At 44.7% G+C, this 15,138-nt stretch overlaps 1 protein-coding gene and 1 pseudogene across 1 annotated transcript in view; one reads left to right on the top strand and one right to left on the bottom strand.

Moving 5' to 3' along the window:
• Window positions 1-15,138, top strand: part of LOC134918777 (interleukin-15-like) — a 205,975-nt gene that overhangs the window by 22,570 nt on the left and 168,267 nt on the right. The window lies entirely within an intron of this gene.
• On the bottom strand, window positions 14,816-14,934 carry LOC134937341 (5S ribosomal RNA; annotated as a pseudogene).

A 15,138-nucleotide genomic window follows, 5' to 3' on the forward strand; every position in this document is an offset into this window, starting at 1 on the left:
TTCCAGCTATCTTGTGCAATTGGGTTTTTTAATTTTCTTATAGACAGGCCACAACAAGTGAGGTTGGGTAATTAAATATCCACTACTACTATGATTAGTACTGGTACCCCTCAAGGCTGTGTTTTAAGTCCTTTTTTATTCTCACTTTTTACATATGATTGTGTTTCTAATTTTCAATCAAATTTAATTGTAAAGTTTGCCGATGTAAAGTACCGATTGTAAAGTACGACAGTAGTGGGCCTCATATCGGATGGAGATGAGACTATGTATCGTGAGGAGGTGGATAGGTTGGTTAGTTGGGGGAGGTGAATAGTCTGTTGATAAATCAAAAAAAGACCAAATAAATCATTATTGATTTTAGAAAAACATCAAGAGCTAGTCTGTTGCCATTATCCATTGCTAACCTGGGTACTACTATTAATGATGATTTGACTTGGAGTACTAATGTCCTACTTATGGTCAAGAAGGTGCAACAGCGCATGTTTTTTTTTGAGGAGATTACAGGTGGCTAAACTATAAAAAAAATATTTATTGAATTTTTATTATTGTGTAATTGAAAGTATTTTAACTTATTGTTTATCTGTTTGGTACGGCAATTGTACCTCAGTCGATCGAAAATTGCTGGAGTGAGTAGTTAGGACAGCTGGGAATATCATTGGCACTGAATTACCTACAGTGGAGGAGTTATTTATTAGGTATAGTATGAGGAAAGGAAATAGCATTTTGAAAGATTGTGAGCATCCATTCCATTGCTTGTTTGTCCTATTACTAGTGATGTGCACCGGAAATTTTTCGGGTTTTGTGTTTTGGTTTTGGATTCGGTTCCGCGGACGTGTTTTGGATTCGGACGCGTTTTGGCAAAACCTCCCTGAAAATTTTTTGTCGGATTCGGGTGTGTTTTGGATTCGAGTGTTTTTTTTTTTACAAAAACCCCTCAAAAACAGCTTAAATCATAGAATTTGGGGGTCATTTTGATCCAATAGTATTATTAACCTCAATAACCATAATTTCCACTCATTTTCAATCTATTCTGAACACCTCACAATATTATTTTTAGTCCTAAAATTTGCACCGAGGTCGCTGGATGACTAAGCTAAGCGACCCAAGTGGCCGACACAAACACCTGGCCCATCTAGGATTGGCACTGCAGTGTCAGACAGGATGGCACTTCAAAAAAATAGTCCCCAAACAGCACATGATGCAAAGAAAAAAAGAGGTGTACCAAGGTCGCTGGATGGCTAAGCTAAGCGACCCAAGTGGCCGACACAAACACCTGGCCCATCTAGGAGTGGCACTGCAGTGTCAGGCAGGATGGCACTTCAAAAAAATAGTCCCCAAACAGCACATGATGCAAAGAAAAAAAGAGGCGCAATGAGGTAGCTGTGTGACTAAGCTAAGCGACCCAAGTGGCCGACACAAACACCTGGCCCATCTAGGAGTGGCACTGCAGTGTCAGACAGGATGGCACTTCAAAAAAATAGTCCCCAAACAGCACATGATGCAAAGAAAAAATAAGATTTTATTCACCGGTAAATCTATTTCTCGTAGTCCGTAGTGGATGCTGGGAACTCCGTAAGGACCATGGGGAATAGCGGCTCCGCAGGAGACTGGGCACAACTAAAGAAAGCTTTAGACTACCTGGTGTGCACTGGCTCCTCCCACTATGACCCTCCTCCAGACCTCAGTTAGGATACTGTGCCCGGAAGAGCTGACACAATAAGGAAGGATTTTGAATCCCGGGTAAGACTCATACCAGCCACACCAATCACACCGTATAACTCGTGATATTATACCCAGTTAACAGTATGAAATATAACTGAGCCTCACTAACAGATGGCTCATAACAATAACCCTTTAGTTAGGCAATAACTATATACAAGCAGACAATCCACTACGGACTACGAGAAATAGATTTACCAGTGAGTAAAATCTTATTTTCTCTGACGTCCTAGTGGATGCTGGGAACTCCGTAAGGACCATGGGGATTATACCAAAGCTCTCAAACGGGCGGGAGAGTGCGGATGACTCTGCACCACCGAATGAGCAAACTCAAGGTCCTCCTCAGCCAGGGTATCAAACTTGCAGACTTTTTCAAAATTGTTTGAACCTGACCAAGTAACAGCTCGGCAAAGTTGTAAAGCCGAGACCCCTCGGGCAGCCGCCCAAGAAGAGCCCACTTTCCTCGTGGAATGGGCTTGTACAGATTTAGGGTGCGGCAGTCCAGCCGCAGAATGTGCAAGTTGAATCGTGCTACAGATCCAGCGAGCAATAGTCTGCTTAGAAGCAGGAGCACCCAGCTTGTTGGGTGTATACAGGATAAATAGCGAGTCAGTTTTCCTGACTCCAGCCGTCCTGGAAACATCTATTTTCAGGGCCCTGACTACGTCCAGTAACTTGGAGTCCTCCAAGTCCCACCACAATAGGTTGGTTCACATGAAAAGCTGATACCACCTTAGGAAGGAATTGGGAACGAGTCCTCAATTCCGCCCTATCCATATGAAAATCAGATAAGGGCTTTTGCATGACAAAACCGCCAATTCTGATACACGCCTGGCCGACGCCAAGGCCAATCGCATGACCACTTTCCACGTGAGGTATTTTAGCTCTACGGATTTAAGTGGCTCAACCCAATGCGACTTCAGGAAATCCAACACCCGTTGAGATCCCACGGTGCCACTAGAGGCACAAACGGGGGCTGAATATGCAGCACTCCCTTAACAAAAGTCTGAACTTCAGGCAGTGAAGCCAGTTCTTTTTGGAAGAAAATGTACAGAGCCGAAATCTGGACCTTAACGTAACCCAATTTTAGGCCCGTAGTCACTCCTGACTGTAGGAAGTGCAGAAATCGACCCAGTTGAAATTCCTCCGTTGGGGCCTTCCTGGCCTCACACCAAGCAACATATTTTTGCCATATGCGGTGATAATCTTTTGCGATCACATCTTTCCTAGCCTTAATATTTTCAGCGTAGGAATGACCTCCTCCGGAATGCCTTTTTCCTTTAGGATCCGGTGTTCAACCGCCATACCGTCAAACACAGCTGTGGTAAGTCTTGGAACAGGCAGGGCCCCTGCTGCAGCAGGTCCTGTCTGAGCGGCAGAGGCCATGGGTCCTCTGAGATCATTTCTTGAAGTTCTGGGTACCAAGCTCTTCTTGGCCATTCCAGAACCACGAGTATAGTTCTTACTCCTCTCCTTCTTAGTATTCTCAATACCTTGGGTATGAGAGGCAATGGAAGGAACACATACTCCGACTGGTACACCCACGGTGTTACCAGAGCGTCCACAGCTATCGCCTGAGGGTCCCTTGACCTGGCGCAATATCTTTTTAGCTTTTTGTTGAGGCGTGACGCCATCATGTCACCTGTGGCCTTTCCCAACGGTGTACAATCATTTTGAAGACTTCTGGATGAAGTCCCCACTCTCCCGGGTGGAGGTCGTGCCTGCTGAGAAAGTCTGCTTCCCAGTTGTCCACTCCGGGAATGAACACTGCTGACAGAGCTAACACATGATTTTCCGCCCATTGGAAAATCCTTGTGGCTTCTGCCATCACCATCCTGCTTCTTGTGCCGCCTTGCTGGTTTACATGGGCGACTGCCGTGATGTTGTCTGACTGGATCAGCACTGGCTGGTGTTAACGCAGGGGTCTAGCCTGACTTAGGGCATTGTGAATGGCCCTTAGTCCCAGAATATTTATGTGTAGGGAAGTCTCCTGACTTGACCATAGTCCTTGGAAGTTTCTTCCCTGTGTGACTGCCCCCCAGCCTCGAAGGCTGGCTTCTGTGGTCACCAGGACCCAGTCCTGTATGCCGAATCTGTGGCACTCTAGAAGATGAGCACTCTGCAGCCACCCCAACAGTGACACCCTGGCCCTTGGAGACAGGGTTATCAGCCGATGCATCTGAAGATGAGACCCGGACCTCTTGTCCAACAGATCCCCTTGCATGGAACCTACCGAATGGAATTTCTTCGTAAGAAGCTACCATCTTTCCCAGGACTCGCGTGCATTGATGCACCGACCCTGTATACGTATTAGGAGGTCTCTGACTAGAGATGACAACTCCTTGGCCTTCTCCTCCGGGAGAAACCCTTTTTCCTTTTCTGTGTCCAGAACCATACCAAGGAACAGTAGACGCGTCGTAGGAACCAGCTGCGACTTTGGACTACTCAGAATCCAGCCGTGCTGTTGTAGCACTTCCCGAGATAGTGCTACTCCGACGAACAACTGCTCCCTGGACCTCGCCTTTATAAGGAGATCGTCCAAGTACGGGATAATTATAACTCCCTTTTTTCGAAGGAGTATCATCATTTCGGCCATTACCTTGGTAAATAACTTCGGTGCCGGGGACAGACCAACGGCAACGTCTGGAATTGGTAATGACAGTCCTGTACCACAATTTTGAGGTACTCCTGGTGAGGAGGGTAAATGGGGACATGCAGGTAAGCATCCTTGATGTCCAGTGATACCATGTAATCCCCTTCGTCCAGGCTTGCAATAACCGCCCTGAGCGATTCCATTTTGAACTTGAACCTTCGTATATAAGTGTTCAAGGATCTCAATTTTAGAATGGGTCTCACCGAACCGTCTGGTTTCGGTACCACAAACATTGTGGACTAGTAACCCCGGCCTTGTTGAAGGAGGGGTACCGTGATTATCACCTGCTGGAAGTACAGCTTGTGAATTGCCGCCAGTACTACCTCTCCTCGAGGGCAGTAGGCAAGACTGATTTGAGGTAACGGCGAGGGGGAGTCGCCCCGAAACTCCAGCTTGTATCCCTGTGATACTACTTGCAGAACCCAGGGAACCACCTGTGAGCGAGCCCACTGGTCGCTGAAGTTCCCGAGATGCGCCCCCACCGCACCTGGCTCCACCTGTGGAGCCCCAGTGTCATGCGGTGGACTCAGAGGAAGCGGGGGAAGATTTTTGATCCTAGGAACTGGCTGTCTGGTGCAGCTTTTTCCCTCTTCCCTTGTCTCTGTGCAGAAAAGGAAGCGCCTTTGACCCGCTCGCTTTTCTGAAGCCGAAAGGACTGTACCTGATAATACGGTGCTTTCTTAGGCTGTGAGGAACCTGAGGTAAAATATTTTCTTCCCAGCTGTTGCTGTGGATACGAGGTCCCAGAGACCATCCCCAAACAATTCCTCACCCTCATAAGGCAGAATCTCCATGTGCCTTTTAAAGTCAGCATCACCTGTCCACTGCCGGGTCCCTAATACCCTCCTGGCAGAATGGACATTGCATTAACTTTGAATGCCAGCCAGGCAAATATCCCTCTGTGCAACCCTCATATATAAGACGACGTCTTTAATATGCTCTATAGTTAGCAAAATAGTATCCCTGTCTAGGGTATCAATATTATCTGACAGGGTATCAGACCCCGCTGCAGCAGCACTATCCATGCTGAGGCAATTGCAGGTCTCAGTATAGTACCTGATTGTGTATATACAGACTTCAGGATAGCCTCCTGCTTTTTATCAGCAGGTTCCTTCAAAGTGGCCGTATCCTAAGACGGCAGTGCCACCTTTTTTTAACAAACGTTTGAGCGCCTTATCCACCCTAGGGGATATCTCCCAACGTGACCTATCCTCTGGCGGGAAAGGGTACGCCATCAGTAACTTTTTAGAAATTACCAGTTTCTTATCGGGGGAACCCACGCTTCATTCACTCATCTGATGTGGGAACAAAACACTGGCTGCTTTTTCTCCCCAAACATAAAACCCCTATTTTTGTGGTACTTGGGTTAATGTCAGAAATGTGCAACACATTTTTCATTGCCGAGTGCAACGGATGTTCCTAGTGGATTGTGTATATGTCTCAACCTCGTCGACACTGGAGTCAGACTCCGTGTCGACATCTGTATCTGCCATCTGAGGTAGCGGGCGTTTTTGAGCCCCTGCTGGCCTTTGAGACGCCTGGGCAGGCGCGGGCTGAGAAGCCGGCTGTCCCATAGCTGTAACGTCATCCAGCCCTTTACATAAGGAGTTGACACTGTCGGTTAATACCTTCCACTTATCCATCCACTCTGGTGTCGGCCCCACAGGGGGCGACATCACATTTATCGGCATCTGCTCCGCCTCCACGTAACCTTCCTCCTCAAACATGTCGACACAGCCGTACCGACACACCGCACACACACAGGGAATGCTCTGACTGAGGACAGGATCCCACAAAGTCCTTTGGGGAGACAGAGAGAGAGTATGCCAGCGCACACCAGAGCGCTATATAATGCAGGGATTAACACTATAACTGAGTGATTTTTCCCCCAATAGCTGCTTGTATACACAATATTGCGCCTAAATTTAGTGCCCCCCCTCTCTTTTTAACCCTTTGAGCCTGAAAACTACAGGGGAGAGCCTGGGGAGCTGTCTTCCAGCTGCACTGTGAAGAATAAATGGCGCCAGTGTGCTGAGGGAGATAGCCCCGCCCCTTTTTCGGCTGACTTTTCTCCCGCTTTTTTTATGGATTCTGGCAGGGGTATTTATCACATATATAGCCTCTGGGACTATATATTGTGATTTTTTGCCAGTCAAGGGATTCATATTGCTGCTCAGGGCGCCCCCCCCCCCCCCCCCCCCCCCCCCAGCGCCCTGCACCCATCAGTGACCGGAGTGTGAGGTGTGCATGAGGAGCAATGGCGCACAGCTGCAGTGCTGTGCGCTACCTTGTTGAAGACCGAAGTCTTCTGCCGCCGATTTCCAGGACCATCTTCATGCTTCTGGCTCTGTAAGGGGGACGGCGGCGCGGCTCCGGGACCGAACGATCGAGGTCGGGTCCTGTGTTCGATCCCTCTGGAGCTAATGGTGTCCAGTAGCCTAAGAAGCCCAAACTATCTCCAGTCAGGTAGGTTCGCTTCTTCTCCCCTTAGTCCCTCGTAGCAGTGAGTCTGTTGCCAGCAGATCTCACTGAAAATAAAAAACCTAAAATATACTTTCTTTTCTAGGAGCTCAGGAGAGCCCCTAGTGTGCATCCAGCTCAGCCGGGCACAAGATTCTAACTGAGGTCTGGAGGAGGGTCATAGTGGGAGGAGCCAGTGCACACCAGGTAGTCCTAAAGCTTTCTTTAGTTGTGCCCAGTCTCCTGCGGAGCCGCTATTCCCCATGGTCCTTACGGAGTTCTTAGCATCCACTAGGACGTCAGAGAAAAAGAGATGCACCAAGGTCGCTGGATGGCTAAGCTAAGCGACACAAGTGGCTGACACAAACACCTGGCCCATCTGGGAATGGCACTGCAGTGTCAGGCAGGATGGCACTTCAAAAAAATAGTCCCCAAACAGCACATGATGCAAAGAAAAAAAGAGGCGCAATGAGGTAGCTGTGTGACTAAGCTAAGCGACCCAAGTGGCCGACACAAACACCTGGCCCATCTAGGAGTGGCACTGCAGTGTCAGGCAGGATGGCACTTCAAAAAAATAGTCCCGAAACAGCACATGATGCAAAGAAAAAAAGAGGCGCAATGAGGTAGCTATGTGACTAAGCTAAGCGACCCAAGTGGCCGACACAAACACCTTGCCCATCTAGGAGTGGCACTGCAATGTCAGACAGGATGGCACTTCAAAAAAATAGTCCACAAACCACACATGATGCAAAGAAAAAAAGAGGTGCACCAAGGTCGCTGGAGGGCTAAGCTAAGCGACACAAGTGGCCTACACAAACACCTGGCCCATCTAGGAGTGGCACTGCAGAGTCAGGCAGGATGGCACTTCAAAAAAATAGTCCCCAAACAGCACATGATGCAAAGAAAAAAAGAGGCGCAATGAGGTAGCTGTGTGACTAAGCTAAGCGACCCAAGTGGCCGACACAAACACCTGGCCCCTCTAGGAGTGGCACTGCAGTTTTCTAGCGAGAGGATGAGTGCTTCCATCCTCATGTGAAGCTGAACCACTAGCCATGAACATAGGCCAGGGCCTCAGCCGTTCCTTGCCACTCCGTGTCGTAAATGGCATATTGGCAAGTTTACGCTTCTCCTCAGATGCTTTTAATTTTGATTTTTGGGTCATTTTACTGAACTTTTGTGTTTTGGATTTTACATGCTCTCTACTATGACATTGGGCATCGGCCTTGGCAGACGACGTTGATGGCATTTTATCGTCTCGGCCATGACTAGTGGCAGCAGCTTCAGCACGAGGTGGAAGTGGATCTTGATCTTTCCCTATTTTACCCTCCACATTTTTGTTCTCCATTTTTTAATGTGTGGAATTATATGCCAGTATCAATAGCAATTGCCTACTACTATATATACTGCGCACAACTGAAATGCACCACAGGTATGGATGGATAGTATACTTGACGACACAGAGGTAGGTAGAGCAGTGGCCTACTGTACCATACTGCTATATATTATATACTGGTGGTCAGCAAACTGTGCAAAACTGAAATGGTGACCCAACAGTATATAGTTGTGTACAGTAGGCCATTGCTGTATCTTGCAGATCTATGTCACTGCAAGTATCCATCCATTCCATTTTCTTCCAGTGATTTGGACCACTAATACCATTGATTAGAACGAATAATTCCAGTGATTTTGTCATTTTCTTCCAGTGATTTGGACCAATAATACCATTGATTAGAACAAATAATTCCAGTGATTTTGTCATTTTCTTCCAGTGATTTGGACCAATAATACCATTGATTAGAACAAATAATTCCTATGATATTGAGTTGTTTGTGTCGCTTAGCTTAGCCGTCCAGCGACCACAGTGCACCTCCTTTTCTCTTTTTTTTGCATCATGTGCTGTTTGGGGCCAATTTTTTTAAGTGCCATCCTGTCTGACACTGCAGTGCCACTCCTAGATGGGCCAGGTGTTTGTGCCGCCCTCTTTGCTTAGTCATCCAGCGACCTCGGTGCAAATTTTAGGACTAAAAATAGTATTGTGAGGTGTGCAGAATAGACTGGAAATGAGTGGAAATTGTGGTTATTGAGGTTAATAATACTATAGGATCAAAATTACCCCCACATTCTATGATTTAAGCTGTTTTTGAGGGGTTTTTGAAAAAAAAACACCAGAATCCAAAACACACCCGAATCCGACAAAAAAATTTCGGTGTACATCTCTCTCTTTAAAGAAAGAAGTTCTTACTTCATACAAGGAACACAAAATGGACAGAGATCTACAGGACTATGAGAAGGGGGAAGTACATGACTAGAATAAAAGAGGTCATAGAGACAATAAATAATTCCGTCCAAATTATAACAACAAGAATAAAAAATGTAGTTATAGATGTAGTGACCACTCGTATAGAGAAGCCTATCAGAGATCACAACCGCACAAGTCTCCATATAGAGTTACTTATCAGGACAAACAGGGATCCTATAGAAACATCTCTAGAATTTTTTTTAGAACAACTAAGACATTGCAACAGATTCGAGGTTTTAACGATTGTGAATCTCCAAGGACAGATACCACCAAACGGCTTCCCCATAAAAATTGGTCTAGACACTCAGAAACGGAGGAAGAGGGTGAGGCATCACCACATAGCTGGGTTTTTTTTAGACAGAAGACCTCTCACACACATATCTTCAAACGCATGAAGGGGGGGGGGGGGGAGTGGAGAACCAAAAGAGGAAGGAAAACGTACAAGGGGATGTAGGGGAGGAAGAAAACAACCCCACAAGATAAAAGCAAAAGGAAAAGGGATTTTTAACCTTTCCACAAAAAATCTTATGAAACCAAATCTATTTAATCTTTTTGTGGACCTCAATAGATACGTCAGAACTAGAGATGAGCAGGTTCGGATCCCTGAGAACCGAACCCCACCGGACTTCACCATCCTAGCCCGGATCCGAGCCTGGCTCAGGTTTTCCTGCCTGACTCGGAAACCAGAACGAGGCAAAACGTCATAATTCCGCTGGTGGATTCTCGCGGGGTTTGGATTCCATATAAGGAGCAGCACGTCGCCGCCATTTTCACTCTGGCATTGGAGAGTGTAGAGAGAGGACTTGTCTCCATCCTCAGTGTCCTGCATCAGTTCAGTGGTAGTGGTTGTGTCCTCTGCTGCTATATGTCCAGTGCTGCTGTATAAGTCCAGTCCAGTCCAGTGGTGGTGTCTTGTGCTGTATCAGTCCAGTCACAGTGGTGGTGTCGTCTGCTGCCATATGTCCAGTGCTGCTGTATAAGTCCAGTCCAGCGGTGCTGTGTTGTGCTGCATCAGTTCAGTGGTGGTGTATTGTGCTGCATCAGTCCAGTCACATTGGTGGTGTCTTCTGCTGCCATATGTCCAGTGCTGCTGTATATGTCCAGTCCATTGCAGTGGTGCTGTGCTATCCCACATCAGTCCTGTGGTGGTGTCCCTGTGCTGCTGTATATGTCCAGTGGTTCTGCCGTATATGTCCAGTGATACTGCCGTATATGTCCAGTGGTACTGCCGTATAAATCCAGTGATACTGCTGTATAATTCCAGTGGTACTGGTGTAAAATTTCTACGGTACTGGTGTATAAATCCAGTCCAGTGCTACTGCCGTATATGTCCAGTGATACTGCAGTATATGTCCAGCGGTACTGCCGTATAAATCCAGTGATACTGCTGTAGAATTCCAGTGGTACTGGCGTATAGTTCCAGCGGTACTGGCATATAAATCCAGTCCAGTGATACTGCTGTATATGTTCAGTGGTAATGCCGTATAATTCCAGTGGTACTGCCGTATAATTCCAGTGATATTGCCATATAATTCCAGTGGTACTGTCATATAATTACAGCGGTACTGGCGTATAAGTCCAGTCCAGTGATACTGCCGTATATGTCCAGTGGTACCACCGTATAATTCCAGTGATACTGTCGTATAATTCCAGTGATCCTGCCATATAGTGGCGTATAAATCCAGTGATACTGCTGAAAATTCCAGTGGTACTGCCGTATAATTCCAGTGATACTGCAATATAATTCCAGTGGTACTGGCGTATAATTCCAGTGGTACTGGCGTATAAATCCAGTACAGTGATACTGCCGTATATGTCCAGTGGTACTGCCATATAAATCCAGTGGTACTGCCATATAATCCCAGTGACACTGCCATATAATTCCAGTGATCCTGCTGTATAATTCCAGTGGTACTGGCGTATAAATCCAGTGATACCACTATATAATTCCAGTGGTACTGCCGTAAAATTCCAGTGATACTGCCATATAATTCCAGTGGTACTGTCGTATAATTCCAGCGGTACTGGCGTATAAATCCAGTCCATTGCTACTGCCATATATGTCCACTGGTACTGCTGTATAATTCCAGTGATACTGCCGTATAATTCCAGTGATCCTGTCGTATAATTCCAGTGGTACTGGCGTATCAGTCCAGTGATATTACCGTATAATTCCAGTGGTACTGCCGTATAAATCCACTCTAGTGGTGCTGCCATATAAGTTTAGTGGTGTTGTCCTGTGCTGTATATTATTTACTCCAAATAAAGGGGTTATTAATATTTAATCCAAATAATTTTCACAGGGTTTGCCCTGTGTGGTGTAGTGGTATGCTCTGCTGTGTTGCATATTATTATAATATTATTATAATAGCTCCAAATAAAAGGGTTATTATTATCCAAATTAATTTTACAGGCTTTGCCGTGTGTGTGTGTGTGTGTGTGTGTGGTTTAGGGGTACACTCTCCTGTGCCACCAATATTGTGTGTGTTTATTACATGTTGGCAAATTCCAGCACACTTGTGTTACTTATCTTAGTCATACAGCTACCTCATTGCACCTCTTTTTCATCTTTACAGGATGTGCTGTTTGGGGCCTAGTTTTTTTAAGTGCCATCCTGGCTGCAACAGCAGTGCCACTCCTAGATGGGCCAGGTGTTTGTGCCGCACACTTGTGTCGCTTAGCTTAGACATACAGCTACCGCATTTCACCTCTTTTTCTTCTTTGCATGATGTGCTGTTTGGGGCCTATTTTTTAAATCTGCCATCCTGTCTGCCACTGCAGTGCCACTCCTAGATGGGCCAGGTGTTTGTGCCACACACTTGTGTCACTTAGCTTAGTCGTACAGACTCCTCGGTGCAACCTTTTGGCCTAAACATAATATTGTGAGGTGTGAGATGTTCAGAATAGTCTGGAAATGAGTGTAAATGAATGTTATTAAGGTTAATAATCCCGTAGGATCAAAATTACCCCCAAATTCTGTGATCTTAGCTGTTTTTATGTTTTTTCCCCAAAAATCATCCAGATCCAAAACCAAAACACGAAAGGGTGGTTTTGGCAAAACCAATCCAGATCCAAAACACGAGGATGGAACCAGAACAAAAACCAAAACACAAAACACGAAAAGTGCCCGCCGCACATCTCTATTCAGAACCCTCAGCCATAAATGTTATTTTGTCCTTAAAAATATAAAAAAGAAACAAATAACAGGATCCTCAATTATATTGGATAACAACGATAGAGAAATTGTGGAAAAGTTGGAGGAGCTCCAAACAGAAAGTAACAACATAGATCAAGAGATAACGATTTTCGATGCAAGAAAGAGCTGTACTCTTAAAAACAAGTCGGATTTTTATCCATTACAATTTAGGGGTCCATATATAGAAAGTTTTTACAGCAGTACATTAAATCAGTTCAAAATCATTTTTAGCAGGCGGAGAACAAAAAAATTGAAAGACAATCTAACTGGGGTCGAGAGAAAGGCAATAAAGGCCTTATGTTCTGATAAGTCCATTACAATTAAGCCGGCTGATAAGAGGGGAGCAGGGGGGATTGTTATACTCAATACTGCTGACTACCTTGTACAAGCAGGTCGGCAACTGGAGGATACCAGTTTTTATAGAAAACTGGGAAGCAATCCCAGACTCCCTTTTCAGCATGATCTCCAGATTTTGTTAAATCAAGCATTAGATGCGGGTACACTCTTCAAGGAAGTTTTTTAACTTTTTATTTAATTCACATCCGGTAACACCCACATTTTACTATTTGCCCAAAATTCACAAATCCATCATATCACCTCCCAGTCATCCCATTTTATCTGGTGTTGGGTCCCTCACATGTAATCTATCCTCTTACGTTGACTTCTTTTTACAAGATCACATTAAGAATTTGTGTTCTTATAAAAAGACACAAAACATTTTTTAAATTTAATACAAACAGTAACTTGGAAAAAAAGGTTATATACTGATGACATGTGATGTGGAGGCTTTATACTCCAACATTCCCCATGATTTGGGGGTTAAAGCCGTCGAATACTATCTGTGTCAAGATTCAGACATGTCAAATTCCTTGCGTGAGTTTATTTTACAGTCTATTACATTTACTTTACACCATAATTTTGTTTTGTTCAATTCACAATTTTATTTACAGTGAAGGGGTGCTGCGATGGGGGCTTGATTCACTCCGAGTCTCGCGAACCTGTACATTGGGAGATTTGAGGAGGATTTTGTCTGGTGCGAGGACTACGGAGCGAATCTAGTCCTCTACGGCAGATTTATAGATGATTTATGTTTTGTTTGGGATAGGGATTTTGATTCTGCGCAGACATTTGTTAATCACCTTAATAGTAATAAATATGGTATAAAGTTCACATCTACCATTAATGCTACTTCTATTAGCTTTCTGGACATTACACTCTAAGCGGAAAATAATCAACTTTTAACCCAAGCCTACATTAAACCAGTGGATCAAAATTGTTACTTGAATTATACACGTTCACATAAGATGACTTGGAAAGTAAACATACCAAAAGGCAATTTACTAGAGTTACGGCAGTACAGGCTTTTGAATCTCAGGCGGATATATTCCATAAAGCTATGAAAGAAGTAAGATCTATAGATAGGATGTCACTATTGGCACATACCTCTGAGAAAAAGAATGAAAAATTGTAAGGTGAAGATAAATGTGCACTATTTACCACACAATATAATAGTTGTGCTCATAAGATCAAATCTGTTTTTAAGAAAAATTTGTGCTTATTGAGATTGGATAATGTGCAGAGGGATAATGTAGATCTTAACGGCACTGTTATTTTTAAATAATCCAATAATTTACAATCATTGTTCGTTAAGAGTCATTTTCAACAAAAGAAAGTCGTGAGCCACACTTGGTTGCCTAAGAAACTGGATGGCTTCCATATGTGTGGCAGACAGACCTGTAATATGTGTTTACATACTGTTAAAGAGAGTACAGAGTTTACATTGGCTTCAGGTGGGGAAGCCTTCAAAATAAAAGATTTCCTAAACTGTCAATCCTCCTCATCATTTACATGATCCCGTGTGGATGTGGGAAAGAGAATATTGGTAGAACAACTTGCACATTACACATACAATTCATGGAACATTGGCATATTATTACTAAAGGCATTAGAACACTTCCACTCTCGAGTCATGTTTCTCAGTGCCTGCTTTCTATTAAAGAGAATCAATTAACTGTCAAGACAATCGAACAAATGAATACTACACACAGAGTGGGGGATAGATAGGCTTTGCAGACGCGAGGCCTATTGGATCTATCAAACAACAGATATGGGCCTTTGGAGAGAACAAAGGACCAAAAAAAAGGAAACTATAGGCCTTTTCCTGGGCACACTTGAATAGATTGAAATGATGAAATTATTAAAAATTAACTTTTATTGATATGTACTTAAGAAGAAAACAACAACGAGAGCTGGCATCAATGTATGGATGTTCGCCAGTACCAATGTACCTGTTGTAGGCAAAATTATATTAAAGGGGAGCGAAAATATGTGAACCCTCATCCATAAGGAATTCATGCATATCCTCTATGGGAAGGAATTTGAATGAATGAGGTCAGCCTCGATTCCAATATAACATGACAAATACTAATGACCTGAAATCAGATTGGTGTAGTGAGTCCCAAATACCATAGGTTGTAGGAGAGTAAAATACCTACGGTACCTAGTATTCCCTGGTGGTTCCCCATCCAGGTACTGACCAGGCCCTGCAGTGCTTGGCTTCCAAGATCAGACGAGTTTGGGCATACTCAGTGCGGTCTGACCGTAGGTAAGTTTCGTTCTCCTTGGCGCACCGTTTTCCGATCGTATTGAAACCCAGGATCAATCACCAATTGAATCGATTCCAGCACGTCCACTGATCTGAGGGTCTCCAATAGAGGTCAGGGTAAGACAGCCCTCGGCTTTCAGCCGCAAACGGGCTTTCCCTGCCTCAATCGTGGCTCCCCCTTCCTCTCTTTTTTCTACAGTGTCCAT

Source organism: Pseudophryne corroboree, chromosome 1 (genome assembly GCF_028390025.1).
Source record: "Pseudophryne corroboree isolate aPseCor3 chromosome 1, aPseCor3.hap2, whole genome shotgun sequence".
Classification (NCBI taxonomy): Eukaryota; Metazoa; Chordata; class Amphibia; order Anura; family Myobatrachidae; genus Pseudophryne; species Pseudophryne corroboree.